General features: G+C 43.6%; 1 pseudogene; it reads left to right on the forward strand.

Annotated features, from left to right (window-relative positions):
- Positions 1-523: 523 nt before the first annotated feature.
- On the forward strand, positions 524-19151 carry LOC130844423 (F-box/WD repeat-containing protein 12-like; annotated as a pseudogene).
- Positions 19152-19830: the final 679 nt, after the last annotated feature.

Below are 19830 nucleotides of genomic sequence, written 5' to 3' on the forward strand. Positions count from 1 at the left end.
CTCGCTGTGGGCCTCTTCCCTCCTGTCCTCTCAGTCCGTCACCTTACTGGTAACAATTTTTCTCACTCTGAATCAGCTCTCCAGTTCCTACATTCCCACTCCTGGACCCTCTGTTCAGCTGTGAATCAACGTCTCAGTCCAGGAACGCTGAGCTGCGGTGTGGACCCTCCATGTGTTTCTCACTTCCTCCCGTCTGCCACAGCTCTGCCGCTTCACCCTCTTTGAGCCATCGTAGATGCCTCCCTACCGGTTATGTCAGGATCCTTATAATCCTTTCTGGTGTCCGAGGTCGTGTGCTGGTGTTCAGTTGGTTCTCTATGGGAATTATTGTGTCTTTTGGTGCATTCCCAATGCATCTGTGGAGAGGGATGCATTCCACACCCTCTACTTCACCGCCATCTTTTTTTTCTTCCTAATCTACCTCGTTGTTCTAACTATCAGAATCCTGAGAGAGACTGTGTATCTGGGAATCAGCCCATCTTGGACCAGTTGTTTTCCTCTGTGCTAATGGCCGTGACAGGGCATGGACCTTGGCCAGGCCTGGCCCGTGGTGGCACTGCTGGGTGCACTGCTTGGAAGGGTGTGTTCTGAGCAGGCAGCTGCAGATATGCAACAGAAGCTGTTTACATCCACAGGCCCGAATGTGCTTATCTGTAAACCTGGGCTCCTTGGGGACCAAGTGAGATGCTCCAAGTGGAAGTTCTCTGTATGCGGCCCTGCACAGCCCTGGTTCTGAGTACAGCCCAGGTCCCAGGCAGGGTGGGTAGTATTGGGTCCTGCCTCCCTGTGCAGCCTTCTTCAGTTGAGCTGTAGGTAACCACCAGGAATGCTTCAGACATGCTGTGCCCATGCTCACAAAAGACCCCACCATCAGTCCCCCTGCAATGGCACAATCCCAGGCAGTGTCCACACCCATGCTCAGCAACTGCTTTCCTCCTGGATGCACCTGTCTCCTCTGTGGTGGAACATTTCTTCTGTGTTGTGTTCCCTACCAAGCTGTGCATCCTGTGAGGATGGGGATCACACCCTTTCCACCTACACTTCCCCAGTGTGAGCTGGGTGATGGTTGAATGAATGAAAATAATACATGTTTAGGAAATGAATGGGGTCTATGTGAGTTGTTACGTTAATCTTGCTGTTGTCCAGGGCACGGAGATCTGGTCGAGCCCTCTGCAGCCTGTGGCTCTGCTGAATTTGGTGACCTACCCTCAGCTGCAACTGGTTGTCACCGTGGACAAGTGGGGACTGATCAAAGTATGGAAAGCAGAGGAAGGGTGTGAGCAAGCCTCTTTCTCCCTGCCTACGTACTCGTCTTCATTGGAGGCCTGTGACATTCCAGAGGGCCCCCTCCTGCTGGTGAGTGACCCGGCTCCCAGGAGTCTCTGCTGTTTCCCAGGGTCTGTGGACCTGGCACCAGACCACTGTGCTGGGTGGCACCTTGCCCTGTGGGCTGGCTGTGATTTTTTATCCACGGGCTCCTGCTTTCCTGTTTCCTGGTCCTGCTCATAGTCATTCTTCCCCTTGCAGTTCCTTCTCCCTACTGCATTCTCACCCTTCTTTCCCCCTTTTCAAGTCTCTGTGAGGGCCCAACTCAAAGGAAAATTGAGGCATGTTTGACAGAATGCAAGCATTTGCCTGAGATGATGCAGGCCTCCTGTTGTCAGGACATTTGGTTTAGAGGTGATTCTTAGGCATTGGGAGGGAGCATTTGACCACAGAGAAATAGTGAAAGTGGGTATAAGCTGTCAGATGGAGGAAGTGGCCTCCATCTGGGGTCAGTATCCTCCTCCTGGAGGGAAGGAGGTCTTTGAAAGTGTGGGCAAGCTGGCATCCCAAATATCAAGATGAACAGACATCCAGGAAAAGTTTCATATGTAAACAGAACTAACTCTGTAAATGAACTAAGCTTGTAAACAAGAAAAGTAAGACCTGATGAAACAGATTTCATATAAACAACTCTATAGTTGTTTAAAGACTTTGGAATAAGTGTAATTAACATCTCCACAGCAATTTGAGAATATATTGTACAGATGAAGAGGAAGCCACTATGATTCTCTCCTGGGAATGGTAGAGCACATGATTCACACTTACTTGTTGGTAAAGGACAATTAGAAAAATTAGAATATATATCAGGTCAGAGAGTTAAAAAGAACAAATGGTTTCTAAGCCAAGATTCAGAAGGTGGCAGAAATCAAAGTGTTGAGCTTAACACTGGGGCTGCCTTTGTTCTGGAGATGTTTACTTCAAGGCTAAGGGGATGAGCAGAGCTTTAATAGCCAAGTAGAGAAAAGTTGGAGTGCAGGGCCACCAAGGTTTGGGGCCCTGTGAAGTCTCTTACTTTGGGCAGGTTATCAAGTTGCAACCTAAGGGTGAGGGTGGTCTGAAAGTAAACGGTCCCTGCACTGGCTGCAGCTGCCCAGTTACCAGGTAGGAGTGAGTGAAAATCCTTTCTGGAGGTTAACACCTCCCAAGGCCTCTCTGTTCAAATACAGTGTTCAGCACTCAGAGCTGAGTAGGGCATGTGAGATGAGATAATGTGAACTACCCAAGGCAATCTGCAGATTCAGTGCAATCCCTATCAAACTACCGATGGCATTTTTCACAGAACTAGAGCAAAAGTTTTAAAATTTATATGGAAACACAAAAGATCCCGAATAGCCAAAGCAATCTTGAGAAAGAAAAACAGAGCTGAAGGAATCAGACACCCTGACTTCAGACTATACTATAAAGCTACCGTCATCAAAACAGTATGGTACTGGCACAAAAACAGAAATACATATCAATGGAAGTGGATAGAAAGCCCAGAAATAAACCCATGCACCTGTGGTCAATTAATCTATGACAAGGGAGACAAGAATATACAATGGAGAAAAGACAGTCTCTTTGATAAGTGGTGCTGGGAAAACTGGACAGCTACGTGTAAAAGAATGAAATTAGAACATTCTCTAACACCATACACAAAAATAAACTCAAAATGGATCAAAGACTTAAATGTAAGGCCAGGCACTATAAAACTCATAGAGAAAAATATAGGAAGAACACTCTGTGACATAAATCGCATGATCCATCTGCTAGAGTAATGGAAATAAAAACAAAATAAACATGTGGGACCTATTAAACTTTTGTTTATAATAAAACGAAAAGACAACCCACAGAATGGGAGAAAATTTTTGCAAGTGATGCAACTGACAAGGGATTAATCTCCAAAATATACAAACAGCTTATGGAATTCTATGTCAAAAAAAACACAAACACCCCAATCAAAATATGGGCAGAAGATCTAAATAGACAATTCTCCAAAGAAGGCATACAGATGGCCAAAAACCACATGAAAAGATGCTCAGCATCACTAGTTATCGGAGAAATGCAAATCATGATGCTAAAACATCAATGAGATATCACTTCATGCTGGTCACAATGGCCATCATCAAAAAGTCTACAAACAGTAAATGCTGTAGTGGCTGTGGAGAAGAGAACCCTCCTACTGTTGGTGGTAATGTAAATTGGTACAACCACTATGGAAAACAGAATGGAAACCACTATGGAAAACTTAAAATAGAGCTACCATATGACTCAGCAATCCCACTCCTGGGCATATATCTGGAGAAAACCATAATCCGAGAGGATGCACACACCCCTATGTTCATTGCAGCACTATTTACAATAGCCAAGATATGGAAGCAGCCTAAATGTCCATTGACAGAGGAGTGGATAAAGAAGATGTGGTACATGTATACAAGGAAATATTACTCAGCCATAAAAAAGAATGAAATAATGCCATTTGCGGCAACATGAATAGACCTAGAGATTATCATACTAAATGAAATGAGTCAGACAGAGAAGGACATATACCATATGATGTCACTCATATGTGGAATCTAATTGAAAAAAAAAAGATACAAGTGAACTTAGTTACAAAACAGAAGCAGGCTTAATAGATATCAAAAACAAACTTATGGTTACCAAAGGGGGAAAATGGTGGGGAGGGATAAATCAGGAGCTTGGGATGAACACATGCAACTGCTATATATATGATAGATAACCAACAAGGACCTACTGTATAGCACAGGGAACTCTACCCAATATTCTGTAATAACATATATGAGAAAGAATCTAAAAAAGAATGAATATATGTATATGTATAACTGAATCACTTTGCTCTACACCTGAAACTAACACAACATTGTAAATCAACTATACTCCAATAGAAATTTAAAAAAAAAGGAGATAATGTGAACTAGGACCTGTAGGATAAGCAGCAGACAATGTCAGTAGAGCCCCAGGGGCTTCAGATATTGCAGTTAGTAGCTCTAAACACTAGCAAGCATATAGTTGCTCTGCTCAGGGAGAGAAATTTCAACAGAGAACTGAAAGCCATGAAAAATGATGTTGTAGATTTGCAAAAGAACCAAGTAGAAGGAAATTCTAGCGTAGCAGAACTGAATAACAAAGGTTAGGACTCAGTGGATGAATTTAATAGCAGGACAGTTGAATCACACAAAAGTCTGGGGAGGGTGAGGGGAGCTTGTGGGCCACTGGCAGTGTTCTACTTCTTTACTTTGGTAGCAACATGAACATTTATTTTGTAATAAGTTACTGAGCTTTTTTACGTTTATGTTTTGTGCAAGTTTCCATGTGTATTATATATATCAATTAAGAAGTTAAGAATATAAAAGAATAGTGAACTGGACTATCAAAGTAATTTTCTGGAATGGAATGGGGATACCAAGAGTGGTAAATGTAGAAGAGAGGCTGAGAGATGGAGACCACTGTTTCTCAGACTTGAATGGGACGTGAATCAGTGGGGGGTCTTGTTTAAATGAAGATTCTGATTCGGTGGGTCCCTGGGGATGCCTGAGATTTTTGAGTTTTTTAGAAGCTTCTTGAGAATATTGATGCTATCAGGTCACAGAACACACTTTGAGTGGTGAGGCCATAAAGGATCCATGAAAAATTCTACTATTCGTTTCTTTGATGTCCTAAGAGTAGGTGAGGCAGGGAGGCATGAGAAACATTTGAAGAGATGATGGTACATATGTTTCCAAACTAGACTAAGGACGTTAATCCATGGAATCAGGAAGTCCCCGCAAACCCCAAGCAGGGTAAATAAAAATAAATCTGCATAGAGACCCATCAGAGTGAACTGAGATCATTGAAGACTAAGAAAAATCTATTTAGTAGCAGCAAGAGGAAATAAAACTACCTTCAGTGTAATACTAATGAAACTGCTTCAATCAAAGGGAAAGTGACCACAGATGAAATTTCAGAGAAGCAGGAAAGATTTATGAGCAAAAACTGTGGGCAATATGAGGAAATCTAAATGAGTATCAACTGTATAAAACAGCAACAACAATCCCTTATGCACTTTTAACTATATATAGAAGTAAAATGTGTGACTTTAGCATTTAGGTTAGGAGCAGTTTATGAAGAATTGAACGGTCTAAGCTCCTTAAATTGTCCAAGAAGATTAAACATACCAATTAGCCTGCGTTAAATTGGCAGATGAAGGGAAGTTCTTTGGGGTGACTTGCTCAGGAGCTCAGTATTGTGTGAAATGAGAGTCTTGGTCACTGTAGGTAATGTCTGGGTCTGCAAAGCGGATAGAGGTGCCTGGTATATGTGGAGACATGTGTGACCGTCATTAATATTTGGGATGTCTGGGGGGCAGGAGGTCCTGAGGTCTTCATCCCAAAGGGGGAAACCTTGGATAAGAATTTAGTTTCTGCATTCACTGGCCACATGGCCACACCACATGGCCTGAGAGTGTAAACATGCATGTTCAGGGCTGGTTGTTGGCTGGGCATTGAGGGCTAAGCTGACTGCCTGGAGGTTAACCATTTGTGTGGACTGTTGGGTCCTTCCTCTATCAGGGATACCTGGTTAAGGTACAGGCAGCAGCACTGCTCTGGTGGACCACATGGCATGGGGTGGTGGCAGTGCTATCTATACAGTGTGAGAATTCCTTTTCTTATCTACTCAAAGGGTGGCCTACTCTAGTGTCATTGCCTGTGGCAAGGGTCTGAGGACAATGGGAAGCTGCTTCCTCCCGCACCAGATGACCAGGACTGCCTTCACCCTGAAGGTGTCATTTCTGTCTTAGCAAGGAGGCTTTAGTGGCTTTGCAGAGCCTGCAGGATGCTACCTCCACCTCCTGAGGCACAATACCTACCTGACAACAAAGAGTCATGGGTTCTGGACCTGTGATCACCTCTGTCACCACAAGAGCCCAGATATAACTATAACTTTCACTTTGATCGTGTGTTGTGCATGGCCGAGGTTGGCAGATTTTATACCAGAAGCACTGACTTTCTTGAGGTTGCCCTGTCAGAGGATGGGGCAGGATCAACCCCTAACCAAAATTTGGATCAAATTTTGGAGACTGCTGACTACTCATGTACCAACAGGGTACGGAAAAGAGTATTCCCCCAAAATTCAGGTCTGCCCAGGGCCTCAAAATGTGACCTTCTTTGTCCTTCCTTGGAAATGGTGCATTTGCCATATATTTAAGGATCTCAAGATGAAATCATCCTAGATTTAGTTTGGGCCCTTAATCTAACAAGTGGTATCTTTATAAGAAGAGGAGAGGACACACACACACACACACACACACACACACACACACACACACACAGAGAAGCCATGTGCAGACGCTACAGACATTGGGATGTGCTGTTACAAGCCAAGGAAAGCCCTAGAGCCTTCAGAGGAAGCATAGCCCTGCTGGCACCTTGATTTCAGACCTATAGCCTCCAGAACTGTGAGAGAATAAATTTTTGTTTTTATAAGTCACCTTGTTTTGTTACTGCACTCCTAGGAAACTAATGCAAGACTCATCTAAAAGAGAACACTTAAGGATGTTTGGAATTAAAAGAATGGGAAAATGATGGGCGTTGGAGATGCTAATCAGAAGCTAGCTGACACAGCTAGTAATGTTAGATGAGAAGACGAGATGATAAAAGTCTTTACTGTATCTTAGCAGTCATTTCAGAATAATAATTAGATCAACCTCCCAGGAAGATACAGCAAGGCTAATTTTTGCTTTGTAGGTTTTTTTGTTTATTTTGGTTTTGGTTTTGGTTTTGGTTTTTGGTTTTTGTGTTTTGTTGTTGTTGTTGTTGTGTTTTGTTTTTGTGTGTGTGTATGTTTTTGTTGGTGGTGGTTTTATTTATTTATTTATTTTGGCCACGCCATGCAGCACGTGGGATCTTAGTTCCCTGACCAGGGATTGAACCTGCGCTCCCTGCAGTGGAAGCTCAGAGTCCTAACCACTGGACTGCCAGGGAAGTCCCTGGCAAGGCTAATTTTTAATGCACCTCCAAAATATAGCCTAAAATATATATCAAGCAAAAATGTGTGGAATTTCAAACAGAAATGGCCAAAGCTATGAGCAGAGGAGAAATTTCTGTTACCTGGCTAAAGAGAGATGATCTGGGTGGACCCACACGCATTCCATGAGCACTGTAAAAGCAGACAGTTTTCTCTGGCTGGTCACAGAAGGGGAAGTCAGAGAAGCGAGGGCACAGGGGCCTTACGTGCTAGCTGCCAGGCTGTTAGTGGGCCTGGGAATGAGAATAATCTCTGCCAACAGCCAGCGGGCGGGGAAACCTCAGTTCTGCAGCCACAATGTCCTGAATTGCCAACAACCTGAATGGGCCCCCAAATGAGAAGCCAGCACCCTGCCACCTTGACTCGGCTTTGTGTGACTTTTTCTCTGTCCCAAGGGTTATTTGGAAGTTGTTCTACATGTAGGTCAGTGGCTCATTTCAAGTTAAATTCTATTTGTGTACAAGGTCCATTTACCAAACCCAGGCGGCAGTGGGAGTCAGGGGGACAAGATTGTAAAGTCAGAAAGAGTGTGATTTTATGCTGTGGTTTAAAACTAGAATTTTGGAATGACATGTTTTTTCTTGTCAGAGTAAGTCCTACAAAGTAAGGACAGGGCTGACAGATTTTATATTCCTCCTGGGTTATGGTGAGACGGCCGACCTCACAGCTGTCAGTTACTTCTCATGAGGTATGCAGTAAATTCAACCTCCTGTGACAGACATCTTACAATGAAAGAATACAATGCACCAAACTAATTATTTTGTTTTTTGAAAAATTTTTAAAGAAATTTTCTCTGTTTATTTACTGACTGCATTGGGTCTTTGTTGCTGCATGTGGGCTTTCTCTAGTTGTGGTGAGTGGGGGCTGTTCTTTGTTGTGGTGCACAGGCTTCTCATTGTGGTGACTTCTCTTGTTGTGGAGCACCGGCTCTAGGCATGAGGGCTCAGTAGGTGTGGCTAGTGGGATCTAGAGTGCAGGCTTAGTAGTTGTGGCGCATGGGCTTAGTTGCTCCGTGGCATGTGAGATCTTCCCGGACCAGGGCTCGAACCTGTGTCCCCTGCATTGGTAGGTGGATTCTTAACCACTGCACCACCAGAGAAGTCCCTTAATATTAGTTTTTTAAAATCAGGATTGAATGTTGAATTTTGTGAAAGGCTTTTTCAGCATGGAGATATAGGATTTTCTCCTTAGTTCTATTGTTATGGTGAAATATTGGATTTTTAAAATATGTCATCCATGCATTTCTTTTTAATGTACTGATGTATTTTAAATGCTGATATTTTATTAGGATTTTGGATCTGTGTATGTGAGATTGTTCTGTAGTTCTTCTTTGGGGACTTTCCTTTATCAGGGTTACATATAAAGGCTCTGCTTTCTTCATGAAAGAAATCTGAACATTTTTCTTCTTTTTTAATGCTTTGGAACAATTTAAGTTACATTGAAATTACATACTTTTCAGTTTGGTAGAATTAATCTTTGACATCATCTGGTGCTGGATACTTTTTTGTCCCGTAGTTTTCTCTCTCTCATCTATGGAAATTGATCTGCTCAAGCCTTTCTGTCTCTGCTGGGATCAATTTTGATATATTGTATTTTTCTAGGGAAATGCCCAATATATCCAAGTTTTCAATTTTTTATGCACACAATTATCTAGGATATTCTCTTAAGGTTTTTTTTCTTTAAATTTCCTCTATTTGAACATTTGTTTCCCTCTTGTCATTTCTTCTTGTATATAAGACCTTTCTCCCATTTTTTTTCTGATTATATTAGCTAGTGCCTTGTCTGTTTTATTTAATATTGTTATTGATTTCTAGTTTTATATCACTGTGATTAGAGCATATTGTTTGTATTACATTGCCATACATAATTTATTAAGTTTTCTTTGTGACTCTATATTCAGTTTTTGTAAATGTCCGTGTGTGCTTGCAAGGGCAGTGTGTTCTCCATTATTGGGTGCAAAGGTCCAAATATAGTCATTTTTTTTTTATTAGAGTATTATTGGTTTACACTGTTGTGCCAGTTTCTGCTGTACAACAAAGTGAGTCAGCTGTATTTATACATATGTCGCCATATCCCCTCCCTTTTGAGTCTCCCTCCCACCCTCCTCATCCCACCCCTCTAGGTCATCACCAAGCATCAAGTTGATCTCCCTGTGTTAGGCAGCAGCTTCCCACTAGCTACCTATTTTACATTTAGTAGTGTATATATGTCATTGCTATTCTCTCACCTCGTCCCAGCTTCCCCTCCCCGCCATGTCCTCAAGTCCATTCTCTACATCTGCATCTTTATTCTTACCCTGCCATTGGGTTCATCAGTACCATTTTTTTTAGATTCCATATATATGAGTTAGCATACAGTATTTCTCTTTCTCTTTCGGCTTACACACTCTGTGTGACAGGCTCTAGGTCCAGCCACCTCACTGCAAATAACTCAGTTTCATTCCTTTTTATGGCTGAGTAATATTCCATTGTATATATGTGCCACATCTTCTTTATCCATTCATCTGTTGATGGGCATTTAGGTTGCTTCCATGTCCTGGCTATTGTAAATAGTGCTGCAATGAACATTATGGTACATGTATCTTTTTGAATTATGGTTTTCTCAGGGTATATGCCCAGTAGTGGGATTGTTGGGTCATTTGGTAGTTCTATTTTTAGCTTTTTAAGGACCCTCCAAACTGTTTTCCATAGTGGCTGTACCAGTTTACATTCCCACTAACAGTGCAGGAGGGTTCTCTTTTCTCCACACCCTCTCCAGCATTTATTGTTTCTAGATTTCTTGATGATGGCCATTCTGACTGATGTGTGGTGATACCTCATTGTGGCTTTGACTTGCATTTCTCTGATGAGAAGTGATGTTGAGCATCTTTTCACATGCCTCTTGGCCATCTGCATGTCTTCTTTGGAGAAATGTCTATTTAGGTTTCCCGCCCATTTTTTGATTGGGTTGTTTTTTCAATATTGAGCTGCATGAGCTCCTTGTATATTTTGGAGATTAATCCTTTGTCAGTTGTTTCATTGATGAATATTTTCTCCCATTCTGAGGGTTGTATTCTTGTCTTGTTTATGGTTTCTTTTGCTGTGCAAAATCAAAGAAGAAATAAAAAAATACCTAGAAAACAATAACAATGAAAACACAACGACCCAAAACCTATGGGATGCAGCAAAAGCAGTTCTAAGAGGGAAGTTTATAGCAATACAATCCTACCTCAAGAAACAAGAAAAATATTGAATTAGCAACCTAACCTTACACCTAAAACAATTAGAGAGAGAAGAACAAAAAACCCCCAAAGTGAGCAGAAGGAAACAAATCATAAAGATTAGATCAGAAATAAATGAAAAAGAAATGAAGGAAACAATAGCAAAGATCAATAAAACTAAAAGCTGGTTCTTTGAGAAGATTAACAAAATTGATAAACCATTAGCCAGACTCATCAGGAAAAAAAGAGAGAAGACACAAAACAACAGAATTAGAAATGAAAAAGGAGAAGTAACAACCGACACCACAGAAATACAGAAGATCATGAGAGACTACTACAAGCAACTATACGCCAATAAATTGGACAACCTGGTAGAAATGGGTAAATTCTTAGAAAAGTACAATCTTCCAAGACTGAACCAGGAAGAAATAGAAAATATGAGCAGACCAATCACAAGCACTGAAATTGAAACTGTGATTAAAAATCTTCCAACAAACAAAAGCCCAGGGCCAGATGGCTTCACAGGCGAACTCTATCAAACATTTAGAGAAAAGCTAACAGGTATTCTTCTCAAACTCTTCCAAAATATAGCAGAAGGAGAAACACTCCCAAACTCATTCTATGAGGCCACCATCATTCTGATACCAAAACCAGACAAAGATGTCACAAAAAAAGAAAATATAGATAGTTGTGTTTTCTTTTGTTCATCAATCTGAAAATCGTTTTATTTGAATAAGTGAATTAAGCCATTTACACTGCACGATATCGCCTTGCATTTTATCTCACGTTTGCTCTGTGATGTGGTTCATTACCAGGCTCCTTTCTCCACATCTGTTTTCTTCCTGTTTAATCTGTGTGTTGGGTTAGGGGGTGATATCTTTTGTCATATAGGCGGGTTTGTATTTTTGTTGTAGTGGTTTTCTTTATCTTAACATTGTCTCTCTCCTTTTTCCTTGGTATGGCCTGTCTCCTATTATATTTGTTAACTTTCGATGACACTCCTTTACTCCTACGGTAGTTGAATTATTCTATTTTGATCTTTCTTCTCATTTTTTAAGATGTATTATTTCCAACTTTTTTGAGACCATACAGTATTTATACACTGTTCTTCCCTTGTGTCCACTTTTTTATTTAATAGCTCTTTGATCTACAGTTTAATATATTTCATAACCACAGCAGTTCTTTGGTGACCTTTTCCTTGTATCTTGTGGTTTGATGAAGCCCATCCCCTAGTCAGTTCCCGAGGAAGTGCTCAGGAATGCAGTTCTTGCATATTTAACGCTGCTGTTCTGTAGCCTTGATGCTTGAAGGATGGCCTGGCTGGGCACTAAATCCCTGGCTCATGCTTTCCTTGAATTTTGTGGAAATATTCCACAGTGTATACTTCTGTTGAAAAGTCTACAGCCATCCTTATTTCTTTTGTTAGACACTGGACTTTTTAAATCAAAGGCCTAAAAGACTTTTTTGAAATATTTAAAGCGTAGTAGTTGTATTGTGACATGTCTGTGATGACCATCCCAGCTCAACTTTCCCAGGATTTCTTTTATTTCCAAAAAAGTTTCATTGCACATGAGTTTTAAATGTCTGTTAATTATTTAACTTTTCCTTTGTACGAAACTCACTTATGTGTTTATTAGATCTTCGCTTCTCTTCTTGGACACCTTCTCTTCGATTCTTTTTGGTTCTTGATTCCATTTTTGTTCTCTTGCTTGCAGGCCGCCTGTGCCGAAGGGGCGCTCTACATGCTGATGGTGCCACAGCTGCAGCCACTCTCCAGAGTGAACGTGTTTCCCAACAACCCCACCAGTCTCCTCTGCTCTCCTGACCGGCAGTGGGTGTTTGCATCAACCCAGAACTCAGACCTGGGCCCGAAGGTCAGTGGTGGGCTGTGTCCCTTGCCTGAGGGAGGGGCCTGGCTCTATGTATACAGGGTGACGGGTCCTGTGCCCTAGGCTTGTGGGGTGCATCTGGGGGCAGCTTCTCACGTAGGACCAAGTCCCATAGCCGTGAGGATGATGACGATGAGTCATCCGTGGCTGTTCACAGCAGTGAACCCCTTCTCAGGGCCACCAGCTGGGCTGATGGCTGTGTTGGCCTCTCCCAGGAACCTCTACTCTTTCTAGGCTCCCATGTTGCCCACAGGTTGGAAGGGGTCAGCTGCCCAGCTGGAGACGGCAGAGTTTAGTTCTGAAGAGGTTTGGGGCCTTAGGGCCCTCCTGGTGGAAATGATCATGAGGTATTTGGTGGCCTGAGAACAGGCTTCCACAGGAGTGAGGAAGAGAGTTTCCAGGTCAGGCACAGAGGAGGTGCTGACAGCGTGGGGATAGTGTCCGTCACCTGCAGGCCTGCACACAGCTGGCCTGGGAGAGTGGCTGCCTCTGCGAGAGATTCTTGGACTCAGAGATGCTCAGCCTGGGTGCCAGGCTGAAAATTAGACCAGAGTAAAAAGTGGGCAGCTGGAGAGGGTCTTGAGACAAGGAAGGATAGAGAAAGAGAAGCAGTGGCAGAGCTGGACAGGATGGGCAGTGCTGGGACCTGGTAGCCAGGGGAGGCCAGTGGTCAGGGGGCAGCCAGAGGAGAGAGGCCACTGGATCAACGGGCAGCAACAGAGCAGTTCTGGGGGCCGGGAAGGGGTGTTTGGAGCCAGACTGCAAGGAGATAGGAAAGGAAGACAGAGGAAGACATGGGAAACAGAAGCAAGATGGTAAAATGCAGCTGCTCAAAAACAGAAAATCCGTTTATTTGATTCACCCATTACACTGACCTCACTGGGACTGGTGTGCCAAGATGTTTCCAGCGGGGCCAGATGTGAGCTGGGGTTGACCTTGCTCCCTCTTGGTCATTGTGGTCAGGAAAGGAGGGTCCACATGGGCCATCCTGTAAGACCCAGTAAGGTCACTGTGGGTGTGGGTCTGTGGAAGGGGCTTTCAGAGTGCTCCTGGGTTGAAGAAGTGCCCTCCCTCACTGGCAATGAGGAGACTTGCGGTGCTATTTTGCCAGGTGCTCCACACTCACTCCTTGCTCTGCCCGTCAGAAGACAAGCCTCCCGTCTCCGCCACTCTTCCCACCCGTCTGACACGCAGAGGCAGCCAGGCTAATGGTGATATACATAAGTGACAGCAGTGTGCAGTTGGCTGTTACCACCTATGAGCTGGGGGCCAAGAAGTCCAGGGATAGAGCGGATGTTCTGGGTGAGGATGCCCATATCAGGATGGTCACCACCACTGCCTTATAGTGCTTCAAGCACAGGTTCCTCATGTTTCCTTTGGGGTACTTTTTCTTTCTTTTCAGTGAATCATAGTGACCCCACAGATGTTTTCTTGTGATTTTGTGTACTGGTGGAGTGGTTGAGTACTTGCTGTGTGTTGGGTCCTCTGCATGGCCCTGGGATTCAGACGTTAGCTACTGTCCACTCTCCTCCCTTCTCTGCTTCCATTCATCCCTATCTCTTCTTTCACAATTTTATGTCAGAGTCACAGTTCTCAGCACTGAGTGCATACAGAGATGAATAAAAGCCACAACTCTCTCTTCCCTAAGGAGCTCCTAGTCTAGTAGGAAAGTAAGACCCACATCCCTCTCCTTTCCTACCACCTCTGTTTCCCAAACCCCAAATCACCCTGATAGGCCTTTCCTATGGTCCTTATCATTTTTTTCTTTTGTATTCTATTCATTTGTTTTTGTGTCATCATTTGACCATAAATTTTACACTGAGCTTCCCAGCAGCCGAGGAAAAAAGGGAAATGGGATGGGTACTGTAATCCCTTGTCTGATATGAGAAAATGCATGAATTCTTCAGAAGAGGTAATTTTATGTTCCTGCTGCTAAACTCCATGAGGAAATGATCAATTTTTTTTTTAACAGGGAATGCTATACAGTATAAAAGACAGTATCTTCAACAGTAGTTTTGTCATAAATGTCACAGTTCTCATGTGGCCATTTCTTACATCAACGTGTTTTAGATGAGGAAGGGTAGAACACAGGGTGGAAGCCTCATCCCTGGATAGCGCTGTGTGCCAGATACTGTCACTTTCACATGCATATGGCCTTGAACCTTTACAGCCCCTGTGAGGCTGTAATCAGCATCAAAATCAGCAGTTTAGAGCCGATGACCGGGAGGCGATGACCGGGAGGCGATGACCGGGAGGCAGTGACCGGGAGGCGTAGGGGAGTAAATGCGTGGGTCCGGACTGAATGCAGGTGTGACCACAAAGTTGTTGTTGTTTTCATTATGCCACATCATCTTATGTGAGGCGTGTCTATTCCAGACCCCAGCTGCTACTAAGAAATGACAGTCTGTGTGTTTTTATTTCAAAAAGTACAACAGATCGCAAGTTTCCTGCTGCCAGACACCATGATGCCTCCTCACCTCATGAAGGGCCATGGCTTTCAGGTGATCCTGCTCGTGTCCAGATCGGAGCTGGTTCTCTTCACCATACACAGCCTGCAGCTGGCAGCCTTTCAGGACCACCAGAGGCCTATCACGACCACGTGGGTGGTGAGTGTGGTGCCCTGCCTGCCTGCCTGCCTCTCAGCTCCATACTTTGGAGCCCACGTCCCTGCCTCACTTGGTTTTTCATTTCAAGGACCAGAGTCGAGTCGTCACCTCTTTCTTCGACCTCTCCTTGCGAGTCTACGTGTGGAAAAAGGAAAATAAATTTCCTGTCCTCAAGAGCTGCTATCATTTGCTTGGTGGGTCGCACAGATGGGCCAGGTAATTGCTTCTGATTTTTAAAATGTTACCTGTATGATGGCCTCTCCTGGCCTCCCAGCAGGAGGATGCCATTGGAAAGGATGTGAATGGGACTTGGCGTCTTAGCCCAGCCTGCCCCTCACTATCTGGGGACCTGAGGCAAGTCATTGCTGATATTCATCCACTGTTTTATAGAAAGAAGCTACGCTGTGCATCATCTACATTATCTCCTTTAATGTACAAAACCACCGCCTGCAGTTAGCGTCACCCACATTTCCCAGATGAAACAGAGGCTCAGAGATGTAGCTGTTTTGCCCAAAGACCCACAGGGATGCATAGTGGAGCCCAGGGTGGGCTTTGATGCAGCCCTGCAGCCCGGCTCTTACCTCCCCTCCGTAACCCGCACAATCCCAGAGCCATTTACCATACCCAGGGGGAGTCAGTGGGGGCAAGATTGTAAAAGTCAGAAAGAATGCGCTTTTGTGTTGTGGTTTAAAATTAGAATTTTGGAATGACTTATGTTCCTTCTTGTCAGAGTAAGTCCTACAAAGTAAGGACAGGGCTGACAGATGTTATACTCCCCCTGGGTTATGGTGAGACCACTGACCTCACAGCTGTCAGTTACTTGTCACGAGGTATGGGGTAAATTCAGCTTCCCATAACAAACATCTCACAGTGTTAAATGAAAAAATACAATGCCCCAAACTAAATATTTTTAAAATTAAAGATTTCTATAACAAACCTACCTAGTTTCTGAGTTTGCGAGCCCTAATGCTCCACCTCCACACTGCAGGCCGTGAAGTGCTGTATTTTTCCTACTTAGCACCCTGATATGTTGCTACTTACTCTCCCCTGCACTCGGGATAGGTGGCCTTGCTGGGCTGTTTCTGCGTTTGGCCACAGGCCAGCCTTTGTGAAGCAAAGCCCTCAGGCCGGTGGCTACACTCCCCACAAGCACTCATGACTCCTCAGTAATGATTTTCTCCCTCCAGTGGCAGGAAAACCTTTCCTCTTCTAAGGGAGACATCCGTGCAGACACTTGTTGCCACTGGAAAGAGGCCATTGAAGAGGTTGCCAGGGCCCTGGCCAGCTCACCCTTCAGGGGTTTGTGTGCTGATGTTGGCCTCCAAGATGTGATTTTTTTTCTTTCCTTTTTTATACATGTCTTTAAAGAATTCTTACATCATTACTGAATGGTTAGAATATCTTTTCACTGAAGTAACACTTGTCAACTTAACAAGGAAGGAGCACTTCTAGAAACTTCTTTCTTACATGTTTTTTTTTAAAGGTCTTTATTGGAATATAATTGCTTTACACTGCTGTGCCACCCTTTGAGGTACACCAGAGTGAAGCAGCTGTACTTATACATGTTATCCCCATATCCCCTCCCTTCTGCGACTCCCTCCTACCCTCCCCACCCTGGCCCTCTGGGTTATCACCCATCATCAAGTTTCTCTCCCTATGTTATGCAGCAGCCCGCTATCTGTTTTACATTTGGTAGTGTATATATGTCAATGCTACTCTATCACTTCGTCCCAGCTTCCCCTTCACCCTCCACCCCATGTCCTCAAGTCCTTTCTTCACATCTGCATCTTCATTCTTGCCCTGTCACTGGGTTCATCAGTACCATTTTTTTAGATTCCATATATATGAGTTAGCATATGTTTACATGTGTTTTTAAACACTGCACTACATGCATTACGCAAAGCAAAACTTTCATTCACTGAAATTATACTCGTGGTGAGCATGTAGCAGAGTTAGAAACTTCTTTTTTACAGGTATTTGTAAACTGCACTACCTGCACTATAGGATGGGAAACTCATCCATTCACTGAAATGACTGTTCTCGATGTGAGTAGCACACTTAGAAGCATCTTCTGAGAAATGTGCTTTAATCAGAACCCTAGAATGGATTACAGTCTTGAATTACACTCTTTCCTGATTCATCACAGAGTCCTCGAGAAATCCTTAGTTGATTGGATGAGTGGTAATTTCTCTTTGGGAGTTTCATTTGGCAATCATAGACCCAGTAGTCTTGCTTCTTGCTGTTCCCTGCAAGACAGGCAGCCATGGACTGCATTTCCTCTCTCTTTTCCAGCACCTTATTGAATGCTGTAGGAGATAAAGAGTACTTTTTAGGAGCTTTTCGGTTTCCTAAAGTGTTATCATCTGTGAACATGTATTCTGATTCTCCAAAGAAAACGGGTGTGTTAAACATAAATTTAACAACAACCTAGCAGCGTACCCCTGGGAGAAATAAAACATATGTCTGCATGTGGCTACAAAGACTTGACTGTTCTTAGCAGCTTTGTTCAGAATACCCCGAAAGTGCAGACAGTGCAAATGTCCATCAGCAGGTGAATGGATAAACCCACAGGGGAATGTTACTCAGCCATAAAGAGGAACGGTGCATTGACACACACTTGACATGGGTGAACTGCAAAAGCATGGTGCCAGTGAAAGAAGTCAAATGTATAAGATCACATATTGAATGATTCCATTAATGTGGTACATCCAGAAAATCTGTGGGAACAGAAGGTAAGTTACTGGCTGCCCGGGGTTGGGAGCCATTATTGCAAATGGCTATGACAGATCTTTTTGGGCTGATGGAAATATTCTTAAACTGGGTTTTGGTGATAGTTACACAGTTCTGCAAATTTAGTAAAAATCAGTTGAGGGGGGAGAAAGACTAAGACGAAGTCTCTAAAGAGAAAAAGAAAGAAGACAGGTGCTAGTTCAACCTTCTGTGCTAACAAACCACAGAGACTTCTGGCTGCCGTACCATCTCAGGGAGCACCTGTCACCCTGCTTCTTGCTCAGCCCCACATAGACCAGCCAATGCTGCAGTTTTCTGACGTAGTCTGGAAACTGTTGTATTCCAGTCTTGATGGTAATTCTAAATTGAATAGAACTTCAGTTGCTGCTTAAAGACACTCAGTAAATCAGCACAGAATTTACGTTGAAAGATATTTCATGAAAGCCAAAGCAGAAATATTTCAGAAGCAACCTATAGACAAAAACTGGGCTTCTGTAGGGAACTCAGGAAGTTCCTTCTCTAGTTTTTTTGTTTGTTGGTTTGATTCAGTTCTCTATACACTTGCTTCATTTTTCTCTTGTGCAATAGAACAGCATTGTATGTTTGTGGAAAAATGAGGGCCCCATTGGCTCCTGCATTTACATCTCCTTCACTGAGACTGGTTAGGAAATGATAGTACTTCTAAATTCTGGAGAAATGACTCTGACTTGCCCAGATTGGATGAGGTGCCTTCCACACCTGTATCAGGAGAAGTTTCTAGAGTAGCTGGAATCATTGTGATTCAGGCAGCTACTATCAGGAGGACCTAGAACTGATCACGCTCAAGTATGTGGTGATTTTTGCTAATTCATACAAATGAACGTAAGTCCTCAAGTCAGAGCCCAGAGTAAACACGGATGGGGTGGACTGGGTGGAAAAGGTACAAGGTTACACTCCATCTTCCTGTAAAAGCTTTGACACTTAAACATTTGTCCTTTTCTCAAGTTAACACACAGCATGCCCCTTCCCTTCGCAGTGGATCTACTCATGTGGAAAGCAACAGTATGAGCATTGTAGGCGTGGAAGCCAGAAACATCGGAACGAGTATTCTAAGATCATATTACTTCAAAGTGCAGTGTGGCTGAGATGACTGCATCAACTGAAGATGATCAGGACATCTGATGAGGAGCTTGTCTGCATACAAAGCCTAAAGTAATTAATGCATGAACATTGGGAAAGGAAGTAGTAATCCTCAAATACTATGGGCCACACACTGTGTGATGTGACTTTATTTTTAAATCCTGGCAAGAAGGCAACGAAATGGGTATTATTGTCTCTATTTTTCAGACAAAGAGCATGAAATATAACAGAAGAGTAGTTAACCCATTGTTATTCCATTTTCCAGCTATCAAGCAAGCTGCCCGGAGGTTATTCAGATATCAAGTAGCCACGAGGGGTGAGTGCAAGACTTTGGGTGCTAGAAAGCCCAGGTTTAAAGTACTGGGATTGTAACATAATTGTTTTTTGTTGTCCTAATATGTAACTAAGGAAACCTTTTTTATCTTCCTCGTCCCTGTTGTGCCCTAGACACACACTAGTGAACGGTTCTCACTGTCATACACGTGAGTGGTGTGGCGCCACATTGCATAGCTGCAGGGATGCCGCTTTGTGTTTTGTGACAGTGGCGCCCCTGGATTTGGTCCACAAGGAAGCCCTGGCTAGTTTAGTGCATGTATCTTTAGAGTTCTTAATTGCAGGCAGCAGGAATAGCAAGCTGGCTCACTAACACCAAAAATGGAATTTATTGGAAAGAAATAGAGTAGAGCACTGGGTCAGTATGCAGGCTTGAGAAACAGACTTGACACCAAGGGAAGCCGGGCAGCAGGCAGCCACCAGGGCCTGCTTCAGCGAGGCCTGGCCTAGGCCGTCCCTGGCTCTGCCGCTTGCAACACCATTTCCCCTCTGGCTCCACCGTGTTGCTGCCACTGTCCTCCCATCGCTGTCACTGAACAGGCATCACTGCCACCAGCTGGAAACTTCCCAGCTGCCCCTGAGGAAGTGTGATTCTTTGACACTGTAGCGGGGCAGGTGTGTGTGTGTG

This window comes from Hippopotamus amphibius, chromosome 2 (assembly GCF_030028045.1).
Source record: "Hippopotamus amphibius kiboko isolate mHipAmp2 chromosome 2, mHipAmp2.hap2, whole genome shotgun sequence".
NCBI classification, from domain to species: Eukaryota; Metazoa; Chordata; class Mammalia; order Artiodactyla; family Hippopotamidae; genus Hippopotamus; species Hippopotamus amphibius.